This window comes from Cynocephalus volans, chromosome 10 (genome assembly GCF_027409185.1).
Source record: "Cynocephalus volans isolate mCynVol1 chromosome 10, mCynVol1.pri, whole genome shotgun sequence".
NCBI classification, from domain to species: Eukaryota; Metazoa; Chordata; class Mammalia; order Dermoptera; family Cynocephalidae; genus Cynocephalus; species Cynocephalus volans.
Window position 1 is genome coordinate 105,771,110 of NC_084469.1, and position 7,588 is coordinate 105,778,697.

Below are 7,588 nucleotides of genomic sequence, written 5' to 3' on the forward strand. Positions count from 1 at the left end.
AGGAGCTGCCCTAACTTAGAATTTATTGTTCTACGAGATGGTGATTATTGTTATTGTTTAAGTTAGCTTGAGTCAGGGTTGTCTTCAGCCCTCCTTTTTTCTTTCTTTCTTTTTTTTTTTTTTTTTGGTAGCTGGCCAATATGGGGCTCCAAACCCTTGACCTTGGGGTTAGAACACCATGCTGTAACCAACTGAGCTAACTGGCCAGCCCTCTTCCTTTCTGATAGAGGGTGAGACCTGGAGTGGGAGGGCAGGTGATTAGTCCAATGGAGTAACCCTGGACTGTCACCTTTCTGGTTGGGTGAGGTCAGAGGTGAGGTCTTTGCAGCACCCAGAACATCTTTTTAAAATAATTTTTTAATTGAAACATAATTGATTATACATATATGTGGGGTACAAAGTTGACTATCAATACTTGTATACAATATGTGATAGTCAAATCAGGATAGTTAGCTAATTCATCATTACAATATGTAATCATTCTCTGTGTCCATTCACTAATTTCTCATTAACCCCCCTCCCTTCCCATTTCCACTTCTAGTAACCACAGTTCTGTTTTCTCCTTCCGAAAGTTCAACATATTATTGTGATCTTTCTTTCTTTTTCTTTGTTTCTTTTCTTTTCTTTTCTTTCTTTCTTTCTTTCTTTCTTTCTTTCTTTCTTTCTTTCTTTCTTTCTTTCTTTCTTTCTTTCTTTCTTTCTTTCTCTTTCTTTCTTTCTTTTCTCTCTCTCTCTCTTGTTTATTTATTTGTTTCTTTTTTAGCTCCCACTTATGAGTGAGGTCATGCAGTATTTCTCTTTCTCTGCCTGACTTGTTTCACTTAGCATAATTCTCTCCAAGCTCATCCATGTTACTATGAATGGCAGAATTTCATTCTTTTTTATGGTTGAGTAGTATTCCATTATGTATATATACCATATTTTGCTTATCCAGCCATCCATCCACAGACATTTAGATTGGTTCCGTAGCCTTGCTATTGTAAACAGAGTTGCGTAGAACTTTTTTTTTGGGGGGGGGGAAACAGGAGAGAACCCTTAATTGCCATAACTAATTCAAAAAGACAGGAGATTGGCTTACACAACTGAAAAGTACAGCTGTAGTATAACTTCAGGCATGGCTGGATCCAGGTGCTGAGATGATGTCACCAGGAGTCCGTTTCTGTTCATTTCTGTCATAAATTTATTTAAAATAGTTGCTGCCTCAGAGTCCATTTTTAGGCCTGATGTAAGTTGTTTGAAACCCAGTTGTACCCCATCACCTTTGATCTAGTTAAAACTTCCCCTCTCTGTGTGGTTGTGTGTCAGATAGCCTGCTTATTTTTCACCTCACTGACTCAAAACCCAACACATCCCACAGCTGCTGACCACTATAAAGCTTAGTGGTCAACACAGTGGTCATGTAAATAAGTTCCCCTCTCCCAGCATGTTTTCTTTAAACTAGCTGATCCACACACTTGGTGGGAAAGCCTGAGGGTTAACGCCCGTGGACCTTAATAAAGGCTAGTCCCAGATAGTCCCAGAGATCATCTCTTTCCCTTCTCTCCCTCCCCATCCTCTGCTTCAGTGCCCTGATGTCTCCAGATGTCCCATTGGCCCTTATGGGCCACCCCTTTTCTCTCTGGGACCGGTAACTCACTGCTTCTGTTATTTCTTGTGTTTTGCAGTTTGTTTTTTTTTAATTAATTAATTACTTTTTTTGATGGCTAGCTGATACAGGGATCAAACCCTACACCTTGGTGTTATCAGCACTGCACTCTAACCCACTGAACTCACCAGTCTTGTGTTTTGTTCATTTCCCTCTTCTGTGTCTTGCTTGACCCACACACCTGAATCTAACTCTGCTCCCAGTCAAGGCTCTCCTAGAGAGTGCCTATCTTGGTAGGAATAAACTGGACATAGGTCAGACAAGAGCCAGAAAGTGTCTACAGTATAAACAATTTTCCTGTGAGAAAGACACTGTCTCAGATCAGACACTCAAGCATCAGGCCATCTGCAAAGATAAAGAAGTAATCCATGGAGGCCGGCCTGTGGCTCAGTTGGGAGAGTGTGGTGCTGACAACACCAAGTCAAGGGTAAGATCCCCTTACTGGTCATCTTTAAAAAAAAAAAAAGAAGAAGAAGAAGTATCCCATGGAACTGGCTGGTTAGCTCAGGTGGTTAGAGGGCAGCCTTGTAACACAAAGATCGTGGGTTTGGATCCTTGTATTGGCCAGCGGCCAAAAAAATGAAAAAAAAAAAAAGAGGTATCCCATGAAAGTCACACTGTAAACGTCTACAACCAATCCCCGGGAGCCCTGTCACTGCAGGGCTAGAGTTTATAGCCAGTCTCTGTAGAGAGACCTCAAGACCAAATTAGAGGAAAACACAACAATCTGCTAACTCAGGTTCCTCTGTGTTCACCTCTCTCTCAGGCCAGCCAATATTCCCCCTGCCCTAAAATACCCCAGGGTCAGATGCCAGACAACAAAGGGCCACCCCTATAATCCAGAGTCTGCCAAAATTATTCAAACTATCACTTTTTTTTTTTTTTTTTTTTTGGTGGCTGGCTGGTACAGGGATCAAACTTTGACCCTGGTTTTATCAGCACCATGCTCTAACCACTGAACAAACTGGCCAGCCCCTCAAACTATCAAATGTTAAGCTTACTCAGTGTACCAACTCTGCCTTGCCCATTTCTTCCCATAAAAATCCCAAAAAAGCTTTGGACCATGCTCTCTCCTCCCCTCCTTCTGCCTCCTGATCAACCCTGGTGCTTCCGCACGTGGCCCTGTGTGGCATTGTGCTTCCTGTTTCTAGGGATCTGTGACTATGAACTTTTCCCTCAGAGTCAGGGGTTCCATCCCTGTACCAGCCAGCTTCCAAAACAAACAAACAAAAAAGCTGAAAAACTTTTTCCATCATGACAATCATTTTCATGTCTGTGTGTCTTACTATACCCGATTAAGCAAATCTCATTCACATTTTAGAATTGACAAAAGTGGTTTAGAGGTGGATCGTTAAAGGAAAACTGTAAATGAGGAAGGGAATGCTAGGGAGTCAAAACCATCAGTCTTCTGTAAGCCCCAACTCAGTGCAGGCTGGTGAATGAAGCAGAAGGTGCTGTCAGCCAAGAGCAGTGAGACCTCGAACGAGTGGAGTTTGGACATAATCTCCCTACCTGACTCCTGTCTCTCACATAATGGCATGTACTCATCACACAATCCAAGATCTGTGCTCTATTGCTCAAGCCACTGGAGTCAGAGACAGGGTGGCAGGTTCTGTGGGGCAGGACTGCACGAGCTAGCTCAGTACCCAAGGGGGTAGCCTGGAGGTGAGGGCTGATGCTGCACTAGTCAGGTACAAGCCATAATGCTGAAAGAAAGAGGCCCCCAAATTCGGAGGCTATAACGAGATGAGTTTATTTCTTACTAATGTAAGTGTCCAGAGGTTAGTGGTTCAGGGCTAGTGGGACAGCTTGGTCATCTACATCACTTGTGCATTCCCTCTGAGGTCCCAAGGGGTTCCCCTAACCCAAGGAAGCAGGAAAGAGGAAGTGGAGGGCAACAGCTTCCTTTGAAGGACATACCCAGAAGTCCCACACATCACATGCTCACACCCCATTGGCCAGAACGTAATCACATGACCACATTTAGCTGCATGGGAGACTGGGAAATGTAGCCTCTAACAGGGCAGTCATGTGCCCAACTCAGAGGGATCTAATTCTAAAAGGGAAAAGAGGAGAACAGATGCCAGGGGGCAGCTAGTACTCCACCCTGCAGTGGGCTCTGCCATCCTGGATCATTGACTCCATGTAGAGGGACGATGCTCCCCCTGACCCTGCTCCATACCCATATTCTCTCTCCATGCACACACACATCCTATGATCACTTTATTTATCGTAATATATTAAAATTTTTTAAATTTAAAAATTAAAAACATTTTATTTAAATTTTTATTTTAAAATTAGTTTCTTCCTTCCTTTCTTCTTTCATTCCTTTCTGTTTACCAGCACTGAACAGGATAACATGGATCAAATACCTGGCACTTAGTAGGCACTCATGAAACATGGCAACCACAAAGCCATGGTCTCACCTGTACACACAGGAAGACTACATTTCCCAGCTTCCCTTGTGGCTAGGCAGGGTCATGTGACCGAGTTCTAGCCAATGGGATATAGAGGAAATGATTATTCTACATTCAGGACCAATCCCTAAAACCTCCTGTGAGATCTGCCCTCTCTCATCCTGCATCTGCCAATCAGAGATGTGCAGGATGCCAGGGAGGACTCAGGGGTGGATGATTTCTCTGTACCTGTATATACTCATCTAGAAAATAGAATAATAACAGCCTCCACCTCATAGGGTTACTTTAAGGATTCAATTAAATGACTTAATATTTGAAAAGTGCTTAGAAGTGCTTTGAAGTGCTTAGCAGGGAGTTGAGGGCTATATATGTGTTACATATAGTTTAAAATGTATAGTTTAAAGAATAATGAAACAAGTACCGATCTACTTGCAACCTGGGTTAAGAAACAGAACATAACTGATACCTAGACATTGATGAAATGAATACCTGCCTCACACAAATTTGTCACTATTAAATTGTGATAAATGCCTCGAAGGAAAAGAACATGGGCTATAAGAATAACCAGGGAGACCTAATTTAGATTGGGAGGGAGGTTGGGAAAGGCCTTTTCAAGACATTGCATTTGAGATGAGCTGAAGTTATGTAGAAGTTAGCTGGTGAGGAAGGGAGAGTGACAGAAAGTGACAGGGACCAGCAGGGGCCAAAGGCCATCTTAGTTTGGGCTTTATTCTAAAAGCCAGACGGAATCATTAAAGTCTTTTGCTCCTGATTTACATTTTTAAAAGATAGCTCTACCCCCAGAATGCCACTCACTGGGAATGGAAGGGTGAAATGATAAAACCCTTTGGAAAACTTTCATCCCATCTACTGAAGCTGAATGTTCACCTCTTCCATGATCCAGCAATTCCGCTCCCGGGTAAATAGCTGTGAACTAGAAACTTCCTAAATGCCCGTAAGAATAGAATGTGCAGATTAATTGTGGTAGTCAGCTAGTGGAATACTATGCAGCAATGAAAAAGAGCAAAGCTTTGCTACGCTCAACAACATGGATGAATCTCTCAAACTTAATAATGGAGAAAAGAATTAAATACAGAGAAGGACATATGGTATGATTCCATTTATAGGAAATTCTAGAACAGGCAAAACTATTCTATGGTGAAAGAAATTGGGATAATAGTTATCCTTGGGAAGGGGGTGGTGGCTGGAAGGGACGATGGGGAGGGGGGTCTCTGGAGTCTGGAAATGTTCTATTCTTTTTTCTTTTTCTTTTTCTTTTCTTTTTTTTTTTGATGGCTGACCAGTACAGGGATCTGAACCCCTGACCTTGGTGAGGAATGTTCTATTCTTGATCTGGTGCTGGTAACACGGGAGTGTCCATTCCATGAATATTCATTGAGCTGTATGCTTATGCTATGCACTCTTTGCTCCAATAAAAAGGTTTTTGAAAGGTTAAAAAACAAGAACAAAGATGGCATAGCTCAGTCGGTTAGAGCACAGCCTTGCAACACCAAAGTCAAGGGTTCAGATGCCCATACTGGCCAGCCATCAAAAACAAAACAAAACAAAAAGATGGCTTTGGCTACTTGGAGGAGAAAGAATGGGGTGGGGCTTCTATTTTCTTACCATAGCAAGAGGGGAAGTTATCTCTAGGTGGAAGGTAGAGATGCAGACAGTGTTATTCCAGAGCAGGCTCATACTGAATACGTGTCTTCCCAACTCCATGTCTGGTGATTGGTAGCTTGAAATTAGCTATGGTAGGTGTATTTACACCACAAGAATTGGCAGATGCTACAGATCTGGGCCTTAAAAAATTTTAATTAAGAGCCGGTTTCCACACCACTCACCATGGCACTGAATGCAGATAAACAGGATGAGACATGGCAAGGATGTGTTTTTAACTAACTCTATTTGTGCTCTGTCATGCCAACAACTGAAATGCAACCTGAGGATACAGTGTTGAACAAGATTCAACTCCTGGTCACCCAGATCGTGGGTGAAAAGAGACAACTAAATCTACTCAACAAAATAAGAAAGTGGCCAGTAGGGGTGGCAGGGGAGACCTGCTTTGGGTGATTCCTGAGCACAGTTTTGCAGGATGAATAAGGAGTTTTCCACCAGAGGGAAGGCAGGCGAGAACGAGGGGGAAGCATGTGCAAAAGCTTGGCCTTTTTTTTTTTTCAGTGGCTGGCCTGTACGCATATCCAAACCCTTGACCTTGGTGTTGTCAGCACCATGCTCTACCAACTGAGCTAACAGGCCAGCCTGGCTTGGGAGTTTTTAAAGAACATGTCAGGTTCTTGGAACAGTAACTCACTTGGTAAGAGTAACACAGAGGGTGTGAACTAGTCCAAAACAGCCCACAGATATGCTTTGTTTTAAGAAAAACTTGGATTGATCAGCAATATTTAAGTAGTTAATGATTTTGTATAATAATCCAGATTTACAGCTTTTTCTAGAAAAATGAGAAAATCTCATAACCTGGGCCTGCATTTCCCACAGGCAGTAATTGACCAGAGCATAATAGAAAAGTGCTCTCTGGTTTGCCACAGTCCCCACCATTCCCTATTGTTTTTCAACACTGTGGCTGAAGGTCCATTACCGTCTTATCCACAGTGTTTACTGCTTTTGTTATGATAGAGGGAGATCTAGTCATAATCCCATCTCAATTAGAAAAGGGAAAGGGAGAGAAGTCCGAGAGGATTGTGTATTTGTCATCCTTGACTGGCTTTGCCTTTTGTCTTTCCTGCCCAGTGGCCTCTGAGTTTGTCATCCCTGATGTAGCATCAGGACATAAAGCTGGGTCACAGTGGTTTTATGGTTCAGCTCAGAAGTGTGAATTTTGTCCTTCAGGCTATAAGGAGCTATTGAGAAATTTTTATTCAATTATTCAACTAATAGTTTGTAGCAGATGCTTGTTGATACCCAATTCATATCCCTCTGGCCTCACTGTTTCAACAGGCTCCTGCTGACATCCAGCTGCTGCTGTCTGAAGCAGCTCCTGGCCTGAGGGCTTTCCCTGAAGCTGTTGAAGGCTGCTCTGCCCTGAGCATGGCAGGTTGGAAGTACCAGGGGATGAATCCGCCTACCCTGGAGTGTCTCTCAACCTGACAGGAGCTGAACAAATGCGCCTCCTCCCTCACGTTTTGCCAGTGACCTATGCTACCTCCCAGAGGTCCCCACCAACAAGATTGAGTTCCAGTAGCTCATAGTGGTAATCTGCTTGATAACACACCCGTTACTGGCTGCCTTTCCTTCCCTGTCTCCCTTCCCTGCCTCCTACTGGTGTTTCCAGTACTGGGGTTGCCTCCTGTGTAAGTTACTTGCCCTTGACTCCCTGCATTAGACTCTGCTTCTGAGGAACCCAAGCTAAAACCTACTTAGTAGGCATATGCCCTATGCTGGGGGACAAAGAAGACTCTGTTTCTGCTCTCAAGGACCTGACATTCTAGTAGTAGAGGAGAGAGACCACAAATAAGGAAATTGGCAATATGGATATATAATTTGAGATAGTTATATGTGAAGA